This window comes from Triticum dicoccoides, chromosome 5B, assembly GCF_002162155.2.
Source record: "Triticum dicoccoides isolate Atlit2015 ecotype Zavitan chromosome 5B, WEW_v2.0, whole genome shotgun sequence".
Classification (NCBI taxonomy): Eukaryota; Viridiplantae; Streptophyta; class Magnoliopsida; order Poales; family Poaceae; genus Triticum; species Triticum dicoccoides.
Window position 1 is genome coordinate 537,530,638 of NC_041389.1, and position 26,445 is coordinate 537,557,082.

At 47.7% G+C, this 26,445-nt stretch overlaps 2 long non-coding RNA genes and 1 pseudogene across 2 annotated transcripts; 1 reads left to right on the forward strand and 2 right to left on the reverse strand.

The window, feature by feature from the left end:
* Positions 1–324: 324 nt before the first annotated feature.
* Positions 325–2,550, reverse strand: LOC119306038. The gene is made up of 6 exons (XR_005148831.1): positions 2,029–2,550; positions 1,639–1,669; positions 1,248–1,349; positions 907–1,051; positions 678–827; positions 325–541 (listed from the first exon to the last, which is right to left on the reverse strand). It is a non-coding gene; the product is annotated as an uncharacterized LOC119306038 (long non-coding RNA).
* Positions 2,551–3,197: 647 nt separating this feature from the next.
* LOC119306039 lies at positions 3,198–4,407 on the reverse strand. Its single transcript, XR_005148832.1, has 3 exons — positions 3,911–4,407; positions 3,569–3,802; positions 3,198–3,493 (listed from the first exon to the last, which is right to left on the reverse strand). It is a non-coding gene; the product is annotated as an uncharacterized LOC119306039 (long non-coding RNA).
* A 2,728-nt stretch (positions 4,408–7,135) lies between these two features.
* LOC119309980 lies at positions 7,136–9,023 on the forward strand (annotated as a pseudogene).
* The last annotated feature ends 17,422 nt before the right edge of the window (positions 9,024–26,445 follow it).

Below are 26,445 nucleotides of genomic sequence, written 5' to 3' on the forward strand. Positions count from 1 at the left end.
GTTGGGATGCCATGGGCCTTTCCCAACCGACTATCTGACAGCGTATTTTTTCCCGACCAACATTATGTTGGGCCTGGCATTAGCCTTTCTGATCAATTGTTAGACATTTTTTTTCTACCAGCCATCATCGAATAGCCCTCCTGTAGGTGGACTTCGAATTACCAACAAAATATACATCAAGTTACAGTGCATGTCATCCAAAAATATTGAACCAGATGCAAACAATAACAACATACATTTCATTAATTTTCACATATAAATACATCATCTGTTAGTAACTAATGTCCATCCAAGTTTCCTATAAACTAATGAAACTAATTAAGTAGAGGAAACATTATTGTTCATTGCCTAAGAGCAAAAATTCCTCAAATTATTTTCTAGAATTTGTCTTAAGAGGCACATCATCTGCCTTGGCTCCTTGTAGTGGGCAACTAAATACACATCCTCACAGCCTTCAACCAAGATCCTTGTGTCCTTCTAGTACTTGACATCAAAGCCTTCCTTCTAAATCTCATTGGAGAACATCCTCCAGTCTGAAAATCTGCAAGTCAAAATCCCCGGTTAATATTTCCGCACGATAACTGGACAACGTGATATTTTCTTGAAGCTGCCTTCAGTATCATTTCATACCAAAGCAACTAAAGAGAATTCATTATCACTTATGGGAAAATGGGTACCTTTAGCTCCCCTCTTTTGTGTTTCCTGTAACTTCTTTTGCTATAGCCTAGGATACTTGAAAGGAGTAACAAATCTAGCAGAGAAAACATTTGCTAAATGAAAGGATAATTCTCTTCAGGATATGGGGGATAACGCTCTTCAGGCCATTCCTGTATAAATGAAAGGACTAAGAAATTAGATGATTAATAAAAGGTAGCAGCGAAAGCATTTCCTAAGCAACGAAATTACCCATGGGGATAGGTGGAGCCTTCAATATTTCCAAATCAGTGACATGCTCAAAGTCCTCTGTTGTAGGCAAGTCACTTGCTATCACAAACAACAATTTAATATCTCCTTCAAGCGTTACTTCACCAACAAACCGAGGCTCCAAATCCTGGTAAAAGCCATGGTATGATTAGTAATGTGAAAAATACTCTGAAACAAGAAAAAAACGGTTCCGTAATCAGAGGACGAAAAATTACTTTCACAGGCCATCATAAGACACCACAAAAAAAATTAGCCTGACAAAATCAGTTCACCTTGACACTGTTAGAAAATGCAGCAGAAAGAAATTCTTATACAAGACTCACCTCTTGAATGCAAAGAAAGTGACATATTTGAATGTAACTTTGAAGCCAAGATCTGTTTTTGACATTTGTCCACCATGCTACTACATTTTTCCAAATCATTCACTGAAAAACAACAGAAAACAAAACTTGCCTGCTACCAAAAGAAAAAACATGTGTAACCAGTTCATGAAAGTACTTTTTAGAAAATTACAAAGCAATAATGAGGCTTAATTAACTGCTGCACATAATGAATTTTACTGCTTCAAGGGCTTCTCTATTTCCATGAAGCAAAGCAGCATAGATTCTTTTTAAGATATTATTAAAATTACGGCCTAGTTCAAATCTGCACACTGCAGCACATAGAGAGAGGGGGGAGGGGAGGGAGAAGCCAGGTGAGAGAGTGAGATCTTACCGATGTCGTTGCCGCCATGGATGATAGGCACCTGGTCACTGAAAGTTAGTTGGGGGGAGATGAATGTCAAACAACTAAATTTTAATAAGAAACAACCAAAAGAAGTATATCGCTATATAGCTCTGTACATTGACTAGTAACAATCAATGCTGGTATATCTTCTCTTCTTACTTGGTGATGGTATACACAATATTTTGGTTATTCTCTTCATCTAAAGATTGTCTCAGATAATGTATATAGTTCATAGCTTAGATGGTTCAACAGAATTTTGAAACTGATTCATGAAAATACTTTTTAGAAACTCAAACCAATAATGATGCAAGTCAACATAAAAGAACTTTACTGCTTCAACAAGAGGGCTAGAAATGAAAGGTAGGCCAGAGTTCTCACAAGAGGATGTCTATGGCACGGTAGATGCCAGCCAAACCTAAACTAACAAGCAACCCTTCACAACAATGAATTACGACAATCTTTCTTATTCTGCATCTCTGGTTCCTTCACTTCAGGTTCTATCTTCTCCTCCGCAGCTTCTTGAAAGTCTTTCTAGGGACGAGCTCTACAACGTCATCGTCATCATCCTGGGAAGCACCAATGCTGGCGCCAGCCTCAGCACAAAATACTCCCTCCATCCGGAAATACTTGTCGGAGAAATGGATGTATCTAGACGTACTTTAGTTCTAGATACATCCATTTTTCTTACAAGTACTTCCGGACGGAGGAAGTACATTTCTAACACCAATTACATATAAAGTCAGTCTAATCATGCCATTTTCCCAAAGTACCATCATAGTTAACATGCATAGTGCATGGCTAAGTTCTGTCCTCCAAGTTATAGCATGTGAATTACTTATGAAAATCCACTAAGCAAATTAATTATGACAACCTAGATAAACAAAATTTGTCATCCATGCTTTATTACTCTGTAAAATATTGAACAGAAGGTGTACAATAACTAGAACCTAGGGGTCCTTAATATAAATATAAAATATATTATATGTTTATATAAATGTTTGCAATAAACAAAGTACATAAAAAATCTATGAATATGTCGGCGAAGGGTGAACACCTAGCTCAATATATGGATTGAACATACTGGTGGTTAAATTTTGACCGGTGTGTAAAACAGAGCAATAATAGATTCCTCTACAACAAGACGTAAATCCAACAGTTTGTTTGCTTGCTGTTACCGCAACATCAGGTCAATATTAGGTCTATGTGCACAATAATTTCAGGTTTCTATAATTTGACCTAATTATGTAGTGACATTTGTATGACTGCCAACAAACATCAAAAACCAACAATATAGATCGTGTTCTACTACAAATGAGCTAGTACCCAGAAAAAATGATCACTTCTAGTTACTTTTGCCAACTTTAGTCCCAATGGATGAAATTGACTTTTTCTTGTCCGGATCATGTTTCTTGCTCAGAAAACTATGAGGTCGCCCCGTGCGAACAACGGAGACATGAAACCACCAATGTTACAACTTACAACAAATAGTTTGATTTCATTTGTTCGTACCATTCTGATATTCAAAATATCCGGGAAGCAGGGCATAAATAAGATGCTCTTCAGGTTAAAGTACTGCACCCATCATTAGCATCATATAGTTCCGTCAGATTAATAAACATGAAAAGAAACACAAGCATGTGGTCACATCATTATAAACTAAAAGCTCGAGCTCGAAATAAGTAATTGCAAGCATGTGCAGCCTCACTTTTGCAAATAATTTTCTAATCATGCCTTGCTTATATAGTTACAGTATGCACTTGCAATTAGGGCTCTTGGGGAACTATCCTGTAGCCTAGATGATTTTCAGGTTGACATATAACCTGATGAAGGAGTGACGCCTCACCTGCATACATGAAGCCATTAATAAACCAATGAATTGCGACTACGGAACCAAGAAAATCTAAGATTTATATCATACCTACATGACCCCAAATTGTAGACATTGGGGCGACAGTTTTTAGAGCCAATGGATCCATATAGCTACCAGATATTTCACACCTATTCAATTCAAAATCCCAGCAGATATGCATCGCATGTCGATGGGCGTGGCATACAGTCAAGCATCATGATAGCAAGGCATGGGGCCACAGTTTTCTTCTCAAATCACATAGTAGATGTAGAAATAGCTTCCAAATCCACACATAATATAGGCCTGCACATGTGAAAGGAAAAGTTACGGACTAATACTGAAATTTTATTCGACCAGTCCATCAAGCAGGTCGATTTCTGGAGATAAAGTCGTTGTCTCACAGGGAAATACCTAATAGCAGAGGTAGCCAAAGCCATGCCTTTAGAGGGACTATAACCCAGATCTGGCAAGAGGCATCTCGGAGCATACCTTCTTGGCCGGCGTGACATAGGGGCGATGGCTGAGCTTGGGCGCAGAAGAAAAGGGCAGCCGTTGGCAGGGTGTGGACGGCGATGACAGGACCACCTGTGCGTATAGGGTGGTGTGGTGAGCGACGGGGGAGGGGGATAAGCAGGATAGGAGAGAGCACCTGGCGGCGGAGGGTGCTCGAGCGCGTAGCAACACGGAGAGAACCTCACGGCGGAGGCTGCTCGAGCCCGTGGCGGTGGTGAGAGCCTCTGCAGGTGGAGGCCGAGCGAGCGCAGCGGAGAGAGAGCTCGAGCGTAGCTGCGGCGGTGTGGAGTGGCCTCGGTGGTGCGCAGGCTGAAGTAAATGAGGGAGATGCGGAGGGGGGTGCGTCCTCGCCGGCTGGAGAGCACGCAGCTGGCCGCAGAGAGTAGCGTCGGCGGCGGACAGAGAGCTCGAGCATGGCGGCGGCGGATGTAGAAATTGGGTGGGGGTTGAGGAATTTGGGGATTTAGGAGCGAAAGGGGAAAAAAGAGAGGGAGTTTTCAGTGGGCTGGGCTAGTTTTGGCGCTAACTTTTTATGTTCCCGCGTGCGCGACTGGTTGGCCCAATTAGCTGCCAACAGTCGGTCGGCATTAATCCCCGACCCATAGTCTAATGGAAGTCCTCGTATTCCCGACTGACGACCTGACATTAAATATATGAGCATTCCCGACTGACCCTCAGTTGCTACGCATATGCATTACCGACCAACAGTCTGATACAACTTTTCCCAACCAACTGTCTGATGGTATTAGAGATTTTTCCCAACAGTCGTTGGTAGGGAAATCTGGTGCGTGGTGTAGTGAGTCTTGATCAATTGCATTGCACCGCAAGCGACCTTCGTATCACTTTCCATGGCATTACATGGCAACTACGAGTAGTTATAGCTACTTAAGTATTGCAAAAAATAAAGGTAAACTTTTAGAGCCGGGGCGCCGGCCGAAACTGCGGTTGGTCGACTAGCTCACCCCGGGCGTAGCGCTAAAGCAGGAGGGACAGGTCATCCCGCGAGGGCCCGCACACCGCTTTCGTTTTCTTATCGTTTCGAGTACGGCTGCTGTTCACACACCACATCTCCTTCCTTTCTTCCCTCCCTGCCCACGCCGCTGCTTCTGCCTATCTACTTTTTCTCAGACGCCATTGCTGTAGGGTTGCTGCACGGGGCGCCCTCCCCCATGAAGCACGGCGCCGTGGAGTTGTTGTTGCTGCACGGGATGCCATCGCCATGGCCGCGCCCTTCGCCATGGCCGAATGCGACGGGGCCAAGCACCGACGCTACTACGACAGGGGGGGCATGGCCTGCGAGCTCACAGGCCATGGCGGCCATGGCTTACGAGCTCGAGGCTGTTACAACTCCGGATTTTGCTTCCATATTTGTTTTTCTGGAACCAGTGTACTAATTTGTTACCATCATCTTTGTTTCTTGCTGGAACTAACCAAATTTTGCTGCCATGTCTTTTTGCTAGAATCATTTTGTACCACTTTTTTGCTACAACAGTTTTAGTTTTTTGCTACTACTGCACTGTGGTTTGTTACACCCTTTTTTATGAGGTTGTCGAGACCCTGCCACTATGTGGTTTGCTACAACCTTGTACACTTTTTTGCTACAACCTTGTGCATTTTTGCTACTACCGGAGAAGCCCATAGCTGGACCACAAGTTGTTTTTGCTACAACCGTTTTGTGGTTTGCTGCAACCAGTGTCAATTTTTGCTACCACCGGCTTCTTGATTTTTCTGGAACCAACGCTCGATTTTTCCCTTTTGCTACCACTAGCGTTTCGATTTGCTGGAACAAGCTTCAATTTTTGCTACCATCAGGTTTTCGGTTTGTTGGAACGGCATCGGTTTTTTCCAATTTTGCTACCAACGTTTTATTGGTTTTTGCTGGAACCGTCAAGAATTTTTGCTACGACCGGTGGAATTTTTTGCTGCGACCGGCAAATTAAGGACGAGGAACAACACGAGCTCTACGATGGGTGTTGCGGCCGACGACGTGCAGCTTTGCGAGCCGCGGGGGGCCTCGCCGGAGATACACCGCGGGAGCCTTGCTGGAGATGCACGGTGCTGCGAGCTGTGGGGATCTCGCCGGAGATACGCCACGGGGGCCCGAGGAAGAAGAAGCTGGGGCGAATTTTTTTTGCTCCAGATCCAACCGCCGCGCGGCTCGCATGGAGCGGCTATAGCTGGACTGGCCCACCGGCGCCTAGCGGTGCCCAAAAATAAAGGACGTCGATAACTGCCACACGTGTGGCAGGAAAAGATTGCCACGTCATCGCATGCATGCATGCGAGAATCTTTTCGAATTTTCAGTTTTTAAAATGTTTTATCTCTTAAATGAAAAATCCGATTGAAGATCCATTTCCACCATTAAATCCCTCGCGACGAGATCTTCAAAACTAGATCTCATATTGATATATTTCGACGATTTTTTTTTGTTAAAAGTTGCCATGTCTATTGTACATGAATTGCCATGATATTTACACTGAAGTTGCTATGATATGTTTCAACTATTTTCTTTTACATTTAAAAGTATATTTTAATATATTATAAAACGGAGAATTAAGAAACTAGACTTGCCATGCACCATAAACTAAAATTGCCATGATACATACACTTACAATTACAATGGTTCAATAAAAAATATTTTCATGGTCAAAGTACTGGAATTGCCATCATCAAAAAACTAAAATTGCCATGATATACAAACTAAAATTGCCACATGACAACTTTAGTTTAAGCACTATGGCAACTATAGTGTAAACATCATGGCAACTTCTGGGCAAAAAAAAATTCGTTGAAACATATCAACATGGGGTCTAGTTTTGAAGATCTCGTCGAGACGGATTTAATGGTGAAAACGGATTTTTAGTTCACTTTTTTATTTACGAGATAAAACATTTTTAAGCCAAAAACCAAAAAGATTTTTGCTGATGTCATCTATTCATACGTGACAAAATGAGTGGTGATGGAGGCATGTGGGCGATCTGCAAACACCCACACGTTGGGCGTTAGTTTTTTCGAAAATAAATGAGAAGTCAACAGGAGCCTCCATGCATGTATGCGAGGCGGACTGGACAGAACTACAAAGGCTAGTCTTCTTCTCCTGGAAGCTACGCAACACTCTGAACCATGGCTATCTCTTCCATCTTGAGAATCCCTGGTATCCTACACCGTCATGTTCGAACTCCGTTCGTGGTACCGCGGTCCTCGCAAGTACTACGGGGAGGAAGTGACGTACCAAACCTCCGGCAACAAGTACGGTACTGCCCAATCCCGTCGTTCTGCAACATCCCCCGGGAAGAAGAAGCAAGCTGGGCCAATGAGATGTTCGATTCTCAAGAATCCCGCTCCCACGACTCCGACATGGACTGGATATTCAAGCCTCGCAACGACACCTTCCCCGTAGGCGTCTGCGAGGCCGATTACAAGATGCGCTACGCAAATTTGATGCGTATTGTTTTGTGCAGCAGAAGATTCTGCAGGGTCGACGCCTATGTCTGCCACTCCATGACGAAGCGGCTGTATGAGGTGGAACCAGAGTACCTAAGATTCTGAGCTTCACTGGGCTGTATATCCTCTCAGGTGTGGTAATGTTTTCCTCCGTATTGGTCTACTGCATCATAGAGCTTGTGTCGGTGCGGTGTTCCAGAAGGAGAGAAGACCAGGCGAACGAAGAGCACGGGGGAGGATCGATGCCGAGACCGCAGTTCGAAGAGCCAGCAATGCCCCGGCGGTACCGCTACGCCGAGCTGGCCGCCGCGACGGGTAATTTCGCGGAGAACAGAAGGATCGGGCAGGGCGGGTTCGGCTGGGTATACCGTGGCTTCTTGAAAAATGGCGGCGCGGGCCGTCACGTCGCCGTCAAGGCGCTCAGCCCGGAGTCGTCGGCGCAGGGGAGGAAGGAGTTCGAGGCCGAGGTGAAGACAACAACGCGGCTGAGCCATCGCAACATTTGTGCAGCTGCTGGGGTGGTGCGAGGGCCACGACGGCGGCCTCATGCTCGTGTACGAGCTCGTGCCGGGAGGCAACCTGGACAAGCGTCTCCATAGCCCTGACCCTGAACAGCTCCTCACTTGGGAAGAAAGGTACGTACAAGTACATCTCGTCATAAATTACCTCTGCTTTTCTCGTCAGTTCAGTTATTCACAACAACTGGTATATGTTCGAAATTTTAAAGGTTCGAGATTGCCCTGGGCCTTGGCTCCGCGTTGTGCTATCTCCACACGGAGGTGGAGCAGTACTGCGTCGTGCACGGCGACATCAAGTCTAGCAACGTCTTGATCGACTCGTCCGGCCAGGCCAAGCTCGAAGACTTCGGGCTGGCGAGGCTCCTCCATCACGGAGCCGATCCGCGCACCACGGAGGTCGTCGCGGGGACCATCGGGTACATTGACCCGGAGTTCGTCAACAGCCGCAGGCCATGCGCCGAGTCCGACGTCTACAGCTTCGGCGTCCTGCTCCTGGAGATCGCGAGCGGCAGGCGGCCGACCCCGCCTGCGGGGCGGCCGGGTGGAGCTTCGGCCCGGAGTTCGTCAACAGCCGCAGGCCATGCGCCGAGTCCGACGTCTACAGCTTCGGCGTCCTGCTCCTGGAGATCGCGAGCGGCAGGCGGCCGGGTGGAGCTTCGGCCTGCGGCGACGCTCGTCGGACGTGTCCGCGATATGTATGGCCGGAACGCCGTCTCGACGCGGCAGACGTGAGGCTCGGCGGAGACTTCGAGGAGATGGAGATGGAGCGTGTGCTCGTCACCGGCCTCTGGTGCGCGCACCCCGACAGTAGCCAGCGGCCGTCGATGGTGCAGGTCATGAGTTTCCTCCGGCCCGAAGATGCAGAGCTGCGTGTGCCTCCGGCGCACCGTGTCTTGGAGTTGGAGACGAGCCACGGGTCGACGCGTTCCTCTCTCGCCAGTACTACGTACCACACTCCACCAGATTCGGGTTACCTAATGACAGACCAATGACACGTACGCGCAATCTTCGAAGACCAAGCATGTGTATATATGCTGCGATGTGTTTATTTTCTGTGACAGTATAACTTCAGTACTCTGTAATTGTACTCTGCATTCTATCGTGGCTGATCACTGTATTGTAGGCTTGTAGCGCACTCCTCCTCACTTGTAGCTGTTCAAGTCTATTAGGTTGATCTTTCTTCCGTTCGAGCCCAACGGGTCTACCCTGTTTTGGGAAGATAGGTGGCTCGCCAGTCTGGTTGGTCAGGTCGCTGCTAGGGGCGAGTGGGCAGCTGATGTTGGGCCAAACATCGCCGCTGCTGCCCTTCAGCAGTTCCTTCAGTTGTGACCGAGGACGAGGGTAGCTCTTTGGGAGCCGCGCACTAATGAGCAGGATACAGTCTCTTGGTCCTCGGAGACGCATGGATAGTTCTCGGTCCGATCGGCGCATGCTAGCCGGTTTTGGGGACGTGAAGTGGTGCAAACGTCAAAACTGACTTGAAAATGTCGAGCACATCTGGAATGCCGCTTCTTTGATTGGCTGGCCCTCAGGAAGCGGTGTTGGACTTCAGATCGCCTAGCTAGGAGAGGTTTGCCGCATCAGGACGCGTGTTCGTTTTGTGACCAGAAAGAGGAAATGATAAACCACATTCTGCTCACGTGTGTGTTCGCTAGGATGACGTGGACGGTGGTTGGGGAGGCTCTTGGCAGGCGGGACTAGATGCCGAACCAGGAGGATGCCCTTGGGGTTTGGCTATGTAGTAGGAGTGCAGATACCTCACTCCGCACCAAGGACTTACATACCATACTGCTCCTAGTTTTGTGGGAGTTATGGAAGCATCGTAATGCCATTGTCTTCGACAGCGGTTCTTCCTCGATCGAGAGGCTCATCGTCAAGGTGAGGTCGGAAGCTAAAGTGTGGGCTGCGGCAGGGCTAATCAAAGGGGAGTTGGAGGGTTTTCTAGGAGGATTGTATATGTGGGCTAATTGGGAGGAGTAGAGTATATGCATGTAAGTGGAGTGGATGTGGGTTAAAGGCCGCACGGTCATGTATGCGTAATTTGTGGTGGAGGCTTTCTTTACCTTTCTTCTTTAATATATGACTAGCACATATGCCCGTGCGTTGCAACAGGAGATAAAATAATATGCATTTAAAGTCAGTGAGAATTATATGCGCAAGCAAAACCCTGTATGCACATGAAAAAGGAACATTTAGTTTCTCCATGCCGCTGCGTGTGAAAGAATCAATCCACTACTTTTTCATTCATTGATCGAGGGCATTTAAGATTTTTGTTACGTCATCGTACTCCAGAGCAGGCCCATGAGTTGTTTAATCTACTTTTCTTTTCAATCCTTTCAATCGAGGGGATTTTGAGGTATGAAGTTTCTGAACATTCTAGGAAACATGAATAATATTTTAAATACTGAACAATTTTTTGAAAATTATTTACACTTTTGGAAAACGATTATAGGTTCTCCTGTGCGAAACTCTGACTATTTATCACCCAGTGCGGAAAATAAAATTTTCATAGCTGTGTGGGTAGAAAAATAAAGGGGCTTGCTTCGTTGGGCCACAGCGCGCGGCCCATGTACGAAAATTCTTTTTCTAGCAGAGAAACACATAAGAATGTAGTACCACCTCGGATAGAAAAAAATTCAGCGATGAACGGATGGAAGAATTAACGAAACGCACATTGCTTTATTAGTAGGTGTATATATATATATATATATATATATATATATATATATATATATGAGAGAGAGAGAGAGATAGATATAGATATAGATCTGCGTACTCGTACATATTCAAGAAAAAGAGGTAGGTCGAGAACCCACGCAGCCCATGTATGCCCACCAAACAACAGCCCACTGTGGACTCGCGGGCATCAAGCACGACCCAGAAATTTGAGAGATCTTTGCTAAAAAAAAAGGAATTTGAGAGATCGGCAGCGGCGAGAAACGAACCACTGATCTATCCGCTCGTCTACGAGTCGAATCCGGCGACGAGCTGCGGCCGCCGTTGTGCCCCAGCTAGCCCTACACTGGTCCGGCCTTCGCCCTGATGCCGACACCAGGATTCGCCCAAGCCGCCAATTATTGAAGGTCATGCCCGATCAGCGACGCTCTCGACCTAATTCTTTAATCCTTCACATTGTTTTTTCGTTTGGTGCTTACAAGTTTGTTCTAAACAATTAGCGCGGCCAAAAGAGCAGAGTGATGCCTCCGAAAATGTTAGTTGGTAACACGGAGATTCAGTGTGAACTAGCGAAAAGAACTAAGAATAGAGATTTTCCTCTACATTGTTGATGTGTGAGCATATGACAAAATCCCAAGCACACCCAAGCTCTCTGTACTCTTAGTGAGCTTTCTAAAAAGAAATGGTTGACACTCGAGACTAGGAAGCATATTTGTTGCCCTCTGGTTAATCTGCTATGCGGAGGAAGAATAATGAAGAAAAATACCAATGATCAAGCGGTTGAGCGATTAATGAACCAAGAGAGTAAATGCTGGAAGAAGGTAATAATCTTGCTTAACTGATTTTATTTGGCCCCTGAAAAAATTCTCTTGCTAATTTCAATTCAATGTCATATATATGATGTCTTTCGCGAATGCCAACTGCCTTTTGCAAGTGGTTTCATCATTTTCGTAACCACATCAGCGATGTACATAATCAATCAATATAATTTTTTTTCGAAACGGAGGCAAAATTTTTGCCTCATCGATTAATTAAGATGAAGAGAATTGCCCAATTAATTATGAAAAATCGGGCGAAAACCATTACAAACGTACCACAGACGAACTACTTACATGACATGAAACCCCACAAAGACACATACATTACTCCAAACTAACAACAACCAAACTCGACATTGCTACCACGCCAAGTGACCCAAGAAGAATAGCTCGACACAAGACATCATGCTCCTCCCAAACAACAAAGGCAACCCAGTCCAAGAGGACGAGCCGAGAGATCGGAGATCATCCATCAAGCAAGCACATTCGTCTTGCCTATGGCACCACTCTTGCCTTTGCCGACCTTCTTTGATTTGCCCCTTATTGGCGTCCCAGTTAGGAGGCAAGCAATTGACCTACCCAAACCAGGTCTAGCAACCTCCACGCTGGCAAGCAAGTCACAAAGCTCCTTTGCGAAGAGAGCATTAGAATTTGGAGCAGGTGCCGACACACTTGACTCGATGGTCATGCCACTCATAGGCACCACAACCTCGATGGTCACAGGCGAGGGAAGGGCAGCAATATCTGAAACTCCATGCTCCACAACGCTGAGTGCTAGGCCGCCTGACACTTGACAAGGCTCCACGGGGGTGGTGAGGGCACCAGGGCCACCTCTGAAGCCTGGAGAGATCCCAACTTGAGCTGCTCCGTTGGGAGAGGCGAAGCAGGTTTCCCACACAATATCTGTAGCTCGGGCATGATCTACAACACCGGAGACACAACCTCGGCACAGGCCTCACGCTCAAAGGCCGTCAACACAGAGGGCGTCGAACTGGACCTAGCACAAGGCGAGAAGCTACCGAAGAGCTCTGCATCTGCCTCATCCACGAAGCCAACAACAGACTCAACCATGGGAGCCGGTGCAAGAGGGAACCTTTGCAGAGCAGCCTCCGCACGCTTTAAAAAGCTCCCAACACGCACTAACCAGCCTTGCAAAGAGTCAGCGACCTCACGAAGCGGCTTAATTGCCTCCTCCACATCCTTCCAGGTGGAACTCGAAGCAATCAACGAGGAAGGCAATGAATCCTGACAAATAGTCTTCATGTTGCATAGTGCCTCATGGATCCCTGATGTTGGTGGAGACGCAACAACTGAAGCCCAAGAATGGGTCGGCGGCCATGTGAAAGGATCGATATGGTTGACTAGAGGGGGGGGTGAATAGGCAACTAACAATTTTAAGCTTTTCTTTACCAAATTAAACTTTGCAACAAATAGGTTGTCTAGATATGCAACTAAGTGAGCAACCTATATGATGCAATAACAACTAGCAAGCAAGAGATGTAACAATAAGTAAGCTTGCAAAAGTAAAGGCACGAAATAACCAAGAGTGGAGACGGTGAAGACGAGGATGTGTTACCGGAGTTCCTTCCTTTTAAGGGGAAGTACGTCTCCGTTAGAGCGGTGTGGAGGCACAATGCTCCCCAAGAAGCCACTAGGGCCACCGTATTCTCCTCACGCCCTCACACGATGCGAGATGCCGTGATTCCACTATTGGTGCCCTTGAAGGCGGCGACCGAACCTTTACAAGCAAGGTTGGGGCAATCTCCACAACAATCGGAGGCTCCCAACAACAACACCACCACGAAGCTTCACCACAATGGAGTATGGCTTCGAGGTGACCTCAACCGTCTAGGGTGCTCAACACCCAAGAGTAACAAGATTCGCAAGGGATAAGTGGGGGAATCAAATATCCTTTGGTGGAAGTGTAGATCGGGCCCTTGTCACCCAATCCCGAGCAAATCAACAAGTTTGATTGGCTAGAGAGAGAGATCGAGCGAAAATGGAGCTTGGAGCAACAATGAAGCTTAGAGGTGGAAGAGGTAGTCAACTAGAGGTAGAAGACATCCCTTATATAGTCGGGGAAAAGATCCAACCGTTATCCACTAGTTCTGCCCGCGACTCACGGTACTACCGCTCTAAGGGAGCGGTACTACCGCGACGACGCGCGGTACTACCGTGGGTGATCACGGTACTACCGTGGCAGCGGCACAGGCCGGAACAAGCCTGAGCTAGAAGCAGTACTACCGCTGGTGCGGTACTACCGCTCCCCCTTGCGGTACTACCGCAAGGCAGGAGGGTCACGGCCTGGGAAGGGCGCGGACGAAATAAATTTCATCCGTGTCTACTTCCGCAGAAACTAGGGTGGTGCAAAAACCCGACGCGGTACTACCGCCTGTAAGGCGCGGTACTACCGTGGTAGGCACGGATGTAAAAAATTACATCCGCGCCTACTACCGCGACGCAGCGGTACTAGGCAGAAGGGCCACGGTACTACAACTCCAAAGGAGCGGTACTACCGTGAGCCCCCGCGGTACTACCGCGCAGGACGAGCGGTACTACCGTGGGTGGCGCGGATGTAAAAAATTACATCCGCCCCTACTACCGCACCGGAGCGGCACTAGGCCAGAGTGCGGCGGTACTACCGCACCAGAGGAGCGGTACTACCGTGAGGGGCGCGGATGTAAAAAATTACATCCGCCCCTACTACCGCACTGGAGCGGCACTAGGCCAAGGTACCGCGGTACTACCGCGCCAGAGGGGCGGTACTACCGTGACCTGTCGCGGTACTACCGCGTGTACTTGCGGTACTACCGCAAGTACAGCAGTAGTCGTCAGTTTTTCGCACAACAATGATAACGATGGGTAGCTCCAAAGTGCAAGGAAAGGAGGGGCAAGTGTACGTGTGATTCCACCCTACCTTTCCGACGCGGACCCCCTCTTAATAGTACGGCTCTCCTACGACTCAACTCCACCAAAGAGAAACGTAGAACAACGACGGCTTCACTAGTCTCCGAGGGGCACCGAATCGTCTTGTGCCTAATGAAGAAGTATCTGTGGGACTCAAGGCACACGATTAGTCCGCACGAGTATTGTCATCAATCACCAAAACACTTAGGGATAAATATGCCCTTACAATCTCCCCCTTTTTGGTGTATTGATGACAACACGGGATTTGCACATAGATAAGATATGTTTAAAGCAGTGGCAAACCCCACTCCTCTAAAATATAGATGGGGCTCCCCCTAGATATGTGCACTATATATGAATGCTTTGGACTGCATGGCACACAAACTAGGATCAACACTCCCCCTATATTTTAGAGACCAAGACATGATAATAAGCCTAGCATAGCATGAAAGAAGCACAAAATAACACAAGCTAGCTAGGATAGATAGAGTGCATATGTCTTACACCATATGAGATAAGATAACCAAGGTTCAAATGATAAAAGCAGCAAAGAGTTCAACTAGCAAACACACAAACTCACAAATCCAAATCCCTACACTCTCTCCCCCTTTGGCATCGAGGCGCCAAAAAGGCAGAGAGGACACCTAAACACACAAGAGGTGGCTCAAGCAGAGAAACTGTCCCACTCCTCTTCGTCAGACTCCTCCGCAGCTGGAATGGACTCCTCGGCCTCCTCCTCAGAATCAGTCCACTTGAATCCTTGCTTCTCCATCCACTCGGTCTCAGGAGTGATGCGCTCCTCAGACCCGCCAGACACATCCTCGCCATAGAGCTTCAAGATCTTGTTGTGCCGGCGACGACTCTCCTTGGACTCCACGTGAGCCCTGTACTGTCCCTTGGCTTGCATGCAGAAAAGTGACTTCATCTTATCCTTCAACCTCTTGGCCCAAGATGGCCTAGAGTCACTCTGAGTAGGCCTAGCAGAACGGCCCCCAGCAACATCCTCAGCTCCAGCAGCATCCTCATCAACAGCAGCAGCCCTAGCAGCAGACGCCTCAGCACGAGTAGCGGTGTTGGCCCAGTTGGGTTTGACCCTCAGACAAATGGGCTCATGGTGAATCCAGTCTGGAGCCAGGAACTCCTCCGCGGGGTACATTTTCTCCCAAGTCTTCGAAATCAGCAGAAACAGGTAGGGTCCATAAATAGGCACCTTGCGGTTGAACACAGCAAACCGAAGCTCGCACCACATGATGTGAGAGACATCAAGTGGCTGAGTCTGAGACGAGCGAGCCTCCTCGCACAGGAGCATCATGTCCACCATGTAGGCATGAAGCTTGTCTTTGTCACCGATGCGTGGGAACAGAGAGTTGCGGAAGATGCGGTACATGATATCCAGAGACGGGTTGAGAACCGAGACAATCTTGCCAGTGGCGAGCTTCTTCTCAACCATGAACGGAGTGAGCTTGTCCTTGTCAGCAGAGTCAGTATTGCCGTGAGGGCGAACACCAACAGGAGTGTCAAGTCCATCATCAGCAACTTGAAGCAAATCCAAGAACTCCTTCCAGGTAGCAGACAGCTGGCGGCCATTGGTCATCCATGTCATCCTCCTCTCATCATTGGTGTGAAAGTACACTGAGGCAAAGAACTGACAAATGATCTCAGGATCATAGTCCATGTGGAACGAGATCACATGCTCAATTCCAAACTGCTCCACCAAGTCCAGAGCCTCCCCAAAGTAGTCGCGAAACTTGTCCTTCCTCATGTGGTGCATCTCAATCCACTTTACCTCTACATAGGTATTCTGCTTGTTCTTGATGACATCCAAGTAGATCTGGGTTTGAGTCTTGTTCCAGAACAGTTCACATCCTCTGATAGTGGAGCGTGGGGTCGCATATGGGTGAAGCTGCCTGAGACGGACATACTCTTGAGCGCCTATCTCATCCATGCCCCTGGCGGGCTCCTTGTGCTTGCTGGCGGTGGACTTGACATTGCGCTTCGATGCAGATGATCCCTCGGGAACTTCTCCTGGGTTGCGCAGACGCTTGGAACCAGTGTCACGAACGGGATTGGCCCGGCAAGAGCCACCACCTAAAACACACACGCAAAGCACCAAAACAAGTCGAAAAGGATCAATGCAAAGGCTAAAAGACAGCACATGAAACCCATAGAAGATAAACGGGAAAGTTGGCATGCGATAGATGTGAGCCATGGTAGAACTGCCATGGGGTGTGATACTAAAGTCTTAGTACAGCTCCAGATGCGGTAGTACCGTGAGGGGTCACGGTAGTACCGTGGCTGGGGCAGTAGTAAGACGTTAGTACCGCACGGCGCGCAGTAGTACCGCGCCATAGGGGCGGTAGTACCGTGGGAGCGGTAGTACCGCGCCCTACGGGCGGTAGTACCGCGTCACGTCGGATCAAGCAGGATTTGAATCTGAAAAAGACCCGCGAAGCCATGGCGGTGCTACGGTGACCAGATCTAGTGCAAGACAACAATACAAGTATAAATCCTATGCAATACTACACTCCTTCATCCTACTCTTGCAGAGATCTAGCCGAGAAATCTCAAGAACATGCAAGCCTCCCCCAAAACCTAGAAGAACCAAATACAATCAACACGGAGAAGGTTTTGGGGAATAACCTTGGTCCATAGCAAGAGCACGTGGTGGGGAACGATCCCACCAGACGGAATCACGGGAGGGAAGCCGGTGGAGGAGATCCGGCGACGAACGCCGGCTCCGTTCGTGAGCACGAGAGAGGAACGGGCGATGTGGAGAGAAAGGGACGAATGGGTATGGGGGAGTTAGAACTCCCCCTGCCCGACCTTATCCCCACGCGCCCGAACCGGCGCGGTAGTACCGCAGGTCATCGCGGTAGTACCGCCCGGGCGGAAGTACCGCACCGTGGCGGTAGTACCGCTCCATCAGGCGGCAGTAAAAAATTACTGCCGCTTGGGTGCGGTAGTACCGTGCTCCCATCAGCAGTAGTACCGTGATTGGCCGCGGTAGTACCGTGGCCGACCGCGGTAGTACCGTGAGCTCACGCCACCAAGGGTTTCGAACAGGAGAGAAAACACGCCTATGCTCCGGAAAAACAGACACAACCCAAAGCAGCACAAAAAGCAAAGGAACAACGGTAAAACCCTAAGTGACAAGGTCTCTCGAGGAGAGAGGGCGGTGGCCGAAGCCACCTATGTTTGAGTTGGATGGTATGGCACCGCGAAGAATTATCCTTGGGCCCATGACCAAAACTCGTCTTTGAAGCACAAGTACCATCAAAGATGGCTAATGTGAAAGAGGTGATCTATTTATGCATAATGGGGGGAGGGAGAGTTCATTGAGAGAACAACACTCCCCCTATGTCCATGCCTACATCTAAACTAGACAACAAGTTGAGTGTGGTGGGGGGTGCACGGGTTCAAGTCACATTGCTCAAATCAATGATATTTAGCTCATGCCTTAACTCGCGAAATCTTGCTTCATCCAATGGCTTCGTGAAAATATCTGCAAGGTTATCATGAGTGTTGACATACTTGAGCTCGATCTCCCCTCGCCTAATGTGATCCCGAATGAAGTGATACCGAATCTCAATGTGCTTCGTCTTGAAGTGTTGCACCGGGTTGAGGGAAATCTTGATGGCACTTTCATTATCACACCAAAGAGGCACTTTGTCACAAGTGACACCGTACTCCTTTAAAGTTTGCCTCATCCATAGGAGTTGAGCACAACAACTACCGGCCGCCACATACTCCGCTTCGGTGGACGAGAGAGACACACAACTTTGCTTCTTGGAAGACCAACTTACCAAAGAGCAACCAAGAAATTGACACCCTCCGGAAGTGGACTTCCTATCCACTTTGTCTCCCGCCCAATCAGAATCCGTGAAACCTTCAAGCTTGAAGTTTGCTCCTCTTGGGTACCATAAGCCAAAGTTTGGGGTATGAGCCAAATATCGAAAGATTTGTTTGACCGCCACAAAGTGACTTTCCTTTGGTGCGGCTTGAAAACGTGCACACATCCCCACACTCAACATGATATCCGGCCTAGATGCACAAAGGTAAAGCAAGGATCCAATCATGGAGCGATATACCTTTTGATCCACCGCTTTACCATTGGGATCGATGTCAAGTTGGCACTTGGTAGGCATTGGTGTAGTAGCCGGCTTGACATCACTTAGCTTGAATCTTTTAAGCATGTCTTGAGTATATTTGGCTTGGTTGATGAAGGTTCCTTCTCTTCTTTGCTTGATGTCGAAACCAAGGAAGAACTTCAACTCTCCCATCGAAGACATCTTAAACTTGGAGGTCATGAGAGCGGCAAATTCTTCATTGAAAGCTTTGTTAGGGGAACCAAAGATAATATCATCAACATATAGTTGGCATACAAACAACTCCCCGTTGACCTTCTTAGTAAAAAGAGTGGGGTCGATTAGCCCTACTTCAAAACCACGATCTTGTAGCAACTCGGTAAGGTGGTCATACCACGCACATGGGGCTTGTTTAAGGCCATAAAGTGCCTTATCGAGTTGATACACGTGATCCGGAAAGTAGGGATCCTCGAACCCGGGGGGTTGCTTGACATAGACCAACTCATTAATGGGACCATTAAGAAAAGCACTTTTCACATCCATTTGTTGCAACTTAAAGTTGTGATGGGAAGCATAAGCAATCAACAAACGAATGGATTCAAGACGAGCAACAGGAGCGAAGGTTTCACCGTAGTCGATACCCTCGACTTGGGAGTAGCCTTGTGCTACCAATCTTGCCTTGTTGCGAATGATGTTCCCATGGGCATCTTGCTTGTTCTTGAAGATCCAGTTGGTCCCAATGACATTGTGGTTCCCGGATGGTCTTGGCACCAATCTCCACACCTTGTTGTACTCGAAGTTGTTGAGTTCTTCATGCATGGCATTGAGCCAATCCGGGTCTTCGAGCGCCTCATAGACCTTTTGGGGTTCAACACAAGAGACAAACGCGTGATGTTCATAATAGTTTGCCAATTGTCTACGAGTGCTTACCCCTTTACGAAGGCTTCCAACCACATTTTCCATGAGATGGCCTTGGTTTGTGAGCTTGGAAGCAATCTTCGCGGCACGACGCTCTAATTCCTCCTCGGGTGTGGAAGGAGGAGGGTTGACTTGATGATCTTGAGCGCCGTCTTGAGTTTGTTCTTGATCTTGAGGTTGATCTTGATCTTGAACTAGCTCGAGGGGGAGAACTTGACCTTGGGCATCATTTAGTGGTTCATCACCGTCTTGAGGTAGATCTTGCCCTTGGTCTTGTTCACGAGGTTGAGGGCCTTCACGTTGTTCTTCGGAAGCGTGTGGGTCTTGGTGAGGTGATGTCTCTACTTGAGTAGAGCATTGTCCTTCTCCTTCGGCCACAAGGGGTTCCTCAATGGGTAGGATGTGACCAATACCCATTCTTCTTATGGCTTGGGGAGGAATTTCATCACCTATATCACAAGTACCACTTTGCTCCACTTGGGAGCCGTTATTTTCGTCAAACTCCACGTTACACGTCTCCTCAATGAGTCCGGTGGACTTGTTGAGGACACGGTAAGCATGAGAGTTTGTAGCATAACCAACAAATATGCCCTCATGAGCTCTAGCTTCAAATTTAGACAACCGAACACCTTTCTTGAGAATGAAACACTTACAACCGAACACCCGGAAGTACTTGAGGTTGGGCTTGTTGCCGGTGAGGATCTCATAAGGAGTCTTGTTCAAGCCTTTGCGAAGATAGAGCCGATTGGATGCATGACATGCTGTGTTGATGGCTTCGGCCCAAAAGTTGTATGGAGACTTGAACTCCGCCATCATGGTCCTTGCCGCATCCATCAACGTCCGGTTCTTCCTCTCCGCAACACCATTTTGTTGAGGGGTATAAGGTGCCGCATACTGATGCTTGATCCCCTCGTCACTAAGAAACTCATCCAAGGTGTAGTTCTTGAACTCGGTGCCGTTGTCGCTTCTTATTGTCAAGATCTTTGCATCATGTTGACGTTGAGCTTCATTTGCAAAGTTGATGACGGTTTGTTGGGTCTCACTCTTCCTATTGAAGAAGTATACCCAAGTATATCTTGAATAATCATCCACAATCACCAAGCAATACTTTCTTCCTCCAAGACTATCAAAAGATGGAGGCCCAAAGAGATCCATGTGAAGGAGCTCCAAGGGTCTCTTCGAGTAGATGATGGATGTGGGAGGGTGAGCCTTTTCATGAAGCTTTCCTTCGATACAAGCACTGCACACACTATCTTTGGCAAAACTCACATTTGTTAGTCCACGAACATGGTCCCCCTTGAGGAGACTTTGCAAAGATCTCATATTGACGTGGGCCAAACGGCGATGCCAAAGCCATCCCACGTCAACTTTAGCCATTAGGCATGTCGCGGTCTTAGTGGGTTGCTCTGAAAAGTTAACCACATAGAGACCGTTCTCGACATGCCCAACAAAGGCTACTTTAAGAGTCTTGCTCCACAAGAGGGCCACGGTATCAATATCAAAGAATGTGGCAAAACCCATGAGTGCAAGTTGACGAACGGAAAGTAAATTGAATGCAAGGGACTCAACAAGCATGACTTTCTCGATCGTTAGATCATGAGAAATGACAACCTTGCCGAGACCCAATACCTTAGAATGTGATGCATCACCCCACTCGACATTGGTGGGCATAGATGGAATCTCTTGCACATCCACCACCAAGTCCTTGCTCCCGGTCATATGATTTGTTGCTCCACTATCGAGCAACCATGATCCCCCACCGGAAGCAAACACCTACACGAGATCAATGCTTGGTTTTAGGTACCCATTTAGTAATGGGTCCTTTGATGTTAGTAACAAGGGCCTTGGGAACCCAAATAGACCATTCAATGTACTCATAAGGAGAACCAACAAATTTAGCATAAACATGTCCATCACTAGCACGGCACAACACATATGAAGGGTTAAAGTCGCCGGCTTTGTTTGAGGAAACATTCTTGCCCTTTTGAACATCAACTTCCTTCACTTTCTCCTTCTTCTTCTTGGAAGCTCCGTCTCCCTCTTTCACAAAAGTTTGTTTGAGGGGAGGAGGACGATTGGCCTTGTTGTTCTTCTTCTTCTTGCTCTTGGACTTGGGTGCAAACCCAATTCCTTCTTTGCCCACAACTTCCTTTTGATTGCTCAAAAGGTCGTTGAGGTTTTTCTCACCTTGAATGCAAGTCACAAGGCCCTTCTCAAGTTGATCCTTCAACTTAGCATTTTCCTCCACAAGATGCACATGCTCACAACAAGGGTTAGTAGCACATGCATTATCAATTAATACCATATGAGGAAAGGTGGATTTTTCCTTGATTAGCTTAACTTGGAGTTGAGCATGAGACTCTTTGAGGCTAGCATGAGTACCCTTTAAGACCTTGTGGGCCTTGTCAAGTATCTCAAACTCCTCTTTGAGTCTAGCATGATCAACCCCAAGTTTAGCCTTCTCGGAGGGTAGCACACGAGACATGACAAGAGCATGATCAAGATCTTTCTTTAACTTAGCATGGGCATCATTGTGTGACTCCTCAAGAGTCAAACGATGCACACGCTCTTCCTCAAGAGCATTAGAGAGATCCGATATCTCATCGGCATAGTCACGACTATGACCTTCCATCTTGGAGATGGTTTCTTCGTGAGCCTCGATCATGTCATTGGCCTCACAAAGTTGTTCCAAGAGAGCAACAAAGTGCTTCTTGGACTTTCCCTTGAGCTTACTCATGAAGGACTCTAATTCATTCACTTCCTCATTAGACTCAACATGTCCATCAATGCAATCCTCCACGGAGGGATTAGAAATGATGGTGGTTGTGATGTTGGGGGTTACCTTGTTTGAAGCCTTCGCCATGAGGCATCTAGCAGTGATGTTTTCGTTGGGTGATTCGAAGAGAGACACCCGAGGAGTAGCAATGGCAATGGATGCCATGGCCGTTGCTTCTTCATTCTCATCATCATCGTCATCCTCTTGGTATTCTTCTTGAACCACCAACCCACGAGTGGGAGTCTTCTTGGCGAAGTTGTTCTTGTTGGGGACGGACTTGGCTTTGTCTTTCCGAATGAACTTGCCACCATTGTCTTCCCTCTTCTCGTAAGGACAATCCGCAACGAAATGGCTCACATTGCCACAGTTGAAGCAAGTTCTAACTCGTTGCTTGCCCTTGACGCCACTTGAGTTATTCTTGTTGAAGTTGGGTCTTGAGCTCTTCTTGCTCCAAAATTGTCTTGAAGCAAGGGCCATGTGCTCATGGTAGTCGAACTTGGTGTCTTCGGGGTTGCTTTCCTCATCTTCCACTTCTTCCTCTTCTTCGACAATGACCTTGGCCTTCAAGGCAAGGTTAGGCTTCTTAGCTCTTTGAGAACGGAGCACCGCATTTTCGGCGGTCTTGTCCAAGATGCTCATTGCAACGAACTCATCCAACACTTCACTTGAGGTCATGGTGTGGAAGTCCGGTCGTTGACGAATGACGGAGGACATGGCTTTGTTGTAGGGCATCATGGCCTTGAGGAACTTTCGCTTGATCCAATTGTCATCCGTGTCCTTGCTTCCATGATCTCGAAGTTCCACCGCGAGTTTGGTTACTCTTCGAAAGAGCTCACGAGGTTCTTCATCTTCTTTCATTGCAAACTCGTCGGCTTCATCTTGCACCACTACATAGTTGGACCGTTGAATGCTAGCACTTCCACGATAGAGGCCCTCAACACATTTCCATGCTTCTTTAGCCACGACATGGGTTCGAAGGTGAGGGAGACCTTCGGGAAGAATTGCATCTTGAATGATGAAGAGAGCACTCTCATTGAATTGATTGTCCACGACTTCTCGAGGGGTGAAGTTGCTTGGGTCATGAGGATAAAAACCTTCTTCAATGACTCTCCAAAGGTTAGTGTTCACATGTTTCAAATGACGCTTAAAGCGATAGACCCAATTATCAAAATCTACACCTTTTTCATACTTAGGAGGTGGACCGGCATGATTCAAATGAGTGGAGGGGATAGGCCCTCCATAGACCGGGGGTTCCACATGGGCAAAGATGCCGGTGCCATTTCTACCACTAGTAGAAGGACTCTTTTCATTGTTAGCTTCCCCCTTATCGGAGAAAGCATCCGTCACCTTGTTAGTGGGATCACCCACTTTCATAGGTGCGGTAGATAGTTTAAGTCCCTCTAAGAAATCATTAAACATGCTTTTAACCTCGGCCGTCATGGAGGTTTTCAATGTGTCCAAAGCCACATTGAACTCCTCATGAGAGACCGAGGTTCCCCCTTCGGCCGAAGATGAGATGGGATTCACACCGGAGTGTTCCTCCACACCATCGTTGGTGTCAACCATACTCTTCGGACGGTAAAGTCCTTAATAAAGAGACGAGGCTCTGATACCAATTGAAAGGATCGATATGGTTGACTAGAGGGGGGGGGGGTGAATAGGCAACTAACAATTTTAAGCTTTTTTTTACCAAATTAAACTTTGCAACAAATAGGTTGTCTAGATATGCAACTAAGTGAGCAACCTATATGATGCAATAACAACTAGCACGCAAGCAAGCAAGAGATGTAACAATAAGTAAGCTTGCAAAAGTAAAGGCACGAAATAACCAAGAGTGGAGACGGTGAAGACGAGGATGTGTTACCGGAGTTCCTTCCTTTTAAGGGGAAGTACGTCTCCGTTAGAGCGGTGTGGAGGCACAATGCTCCCCAAGAAGCCACTAGGGCCACCGTATTCTCCTCACGCCCTCACACGATGTGAGATGCCGTGATTCCACTATTGGTGCCGTTGAAGGCGGCGACCGAACCTTTACAAGCAAGGTTGGGGCAATCTCCACAACAATCGGAGGCTCCCAACAACAACACCACCATGAAGCTTCACCACAATGGAGTATGACTTCGAGGTGACCTCAACCGTCTAGGGTGCTCAACACCCAAGAGTAACAAGATCCGCAAGGGATAAGTGGGGGAATCAAATATCCTTTGGTGGAAGTGTAGATCGGGCCCTTGTCACCCAATCCCGAGCAAATCAACAAGTTTGATTGGCTAGGGAGAGAGATCGAGCGAAAATGGAGCTTGGAGCAACAATGGAGCTTAGAGGTGGAAGAGGTAGTCAACTAGAGGTAGAAGACATCCCTTATATAGTCGGGGAAAAGATCCAACCGTTATCCACTAGTTCTGCCCGCGACTCACGGTACTACCGCGCTAAGGGAGCGGTACTACCGCGACGACGCGCGGTACTACCGTGGGTGATCACGGTACTACCGTGGCAGCTGCACAGGCCGGAACAAGCCTGAGCTAGAAGCAGTACTACCGCTGGTGCGGTACTACCGCTCCCCCTTGCGGTACTACCACAAGGCAGGAGGGTCACGGCCTGGGAAGGGCGCGGACGAAATAAATTTCATCCGTGTCTACTTTCGCAGAAACTAGGGTGGTGCAAAAACCCGACGCGGTACTACCGCCTGCAAGGCGCGGTACTACCGTGGTAGGCACGGATGTAAAAAATTACATCCGCGCCTACTACCGCGACGAAGCGGTACTAGGCAGAAGGGCCACGGTACTACAACTCCAAAGGAGCGGTACTACCGTGAGCCCCCGCGGTACTACCGCGCAGGACGAGCGGTACTACCGTGGGTGGCGCGGATGTAAAAAATTACATCCGCCCCTACTACCGCACCAGAGCGGCACTAGGCCAGAGTGCGGCGGTACTACCGCACCAGAGGAGCGGTACAACCGTGAGGGGCGCGGATGTAAAAAATTACATCCGCCCCTACTACCGCACTGGAGCGGCACTTGGCCAAGGTACCGCGGTACTACCGCGCCAGAGGGGCGGTACTACCGTGACCTGTCGCGGTACTACCGTGTGTACTTGCGGTACTACCGCAAGTACAGCAGTAGTCGTTAGTTTTTCGCACAACAATGATAACGATGGGTAGCTCCAAAGTGCAAGGAAAGGAGGGGCAAGTGTATGTGTGATTCCACCCTACCTTTCCGACGCGGACCCCCTCTTAATAGTACGGCTCTCCTACGACTCAACTCCACCAAAGAGAAACGTAGAACAACGCCGGCTTCACTAGTCTCCGAGGGGCACCGAATCGTCTTGTGCCTAATGAAGAAGTATCTGTGGGACTCAAGGCACACGATTAGTCTGCACGAGTATTGTCATCAATCACCAAAACACTTAGGGATAAATATGCCCTTACACCATGCAAAGATTTGCCAAACACATTACTATCAGTACAATTTTTTGTTGAAAACACACATATTATTGCGGCAAGTTGAAGTTACACCTCTTTTTTATTTGGCAGTAGCTACCCAGACTAGTAGAAAACGGGCCAATGGTCCAGGCCGGCCCAGCCCATTAGTCCCAGTTCAATCCAGAACCAGGACCAATGGGGGCATCGGACCCGGTTCGTGAGCCCCGGGGGCCGGCCGAGCCACGTGGGCCATTGGTCCCGGTTCGTCTGGACCTATTGGTCCCGGTTGGTGGGACGAACCGGGACCAATGGACCTCGCTCCTAGCCCAACACCATTGGTCCCGGTTGGTGGCTTGAACCGGGACCAAAGGCTGCCCTTTAGTCCCGGTTTAGGCCACCAACCGGGACTAAAGGGTTGGTCCTCGTTGCGGCCAGAGTTTAATCCCACCTCGCCAACCGAAGGGGGCTCAGACCAGTTTATAAGCCCCTCCCTCTCTGCCTTATTGAGCTCCTCTCAAAATGAAAATAGATGCCCTTATACAGGGAATTTAACCTAAATTCATACTGAATTTCTCTGAAGTTAGTAGAAATTTATTATGAATTTAGGTTGAATTTTCTCTATAAGCGCATCTATGCTCATTTCTGAGTAGTTTTTTATATAGTTTTTTTTCTTTTTAGTAAAGTTAATCACAACTATTTTTTCTTCTATTTATTTTTGAGTAGTTTTTTATATATTTTTTTCTTTTCTGCTATATTTACTTTTTTCTTTTTATTTCTGAGTTGTAATAAGTCATTAAAAATAAGCATCTATGCTCCTTTTTTAGTAAAGTTAATCACAAATATTTTTTCTTCTATTTATTTTTTCTTTTTATTTCT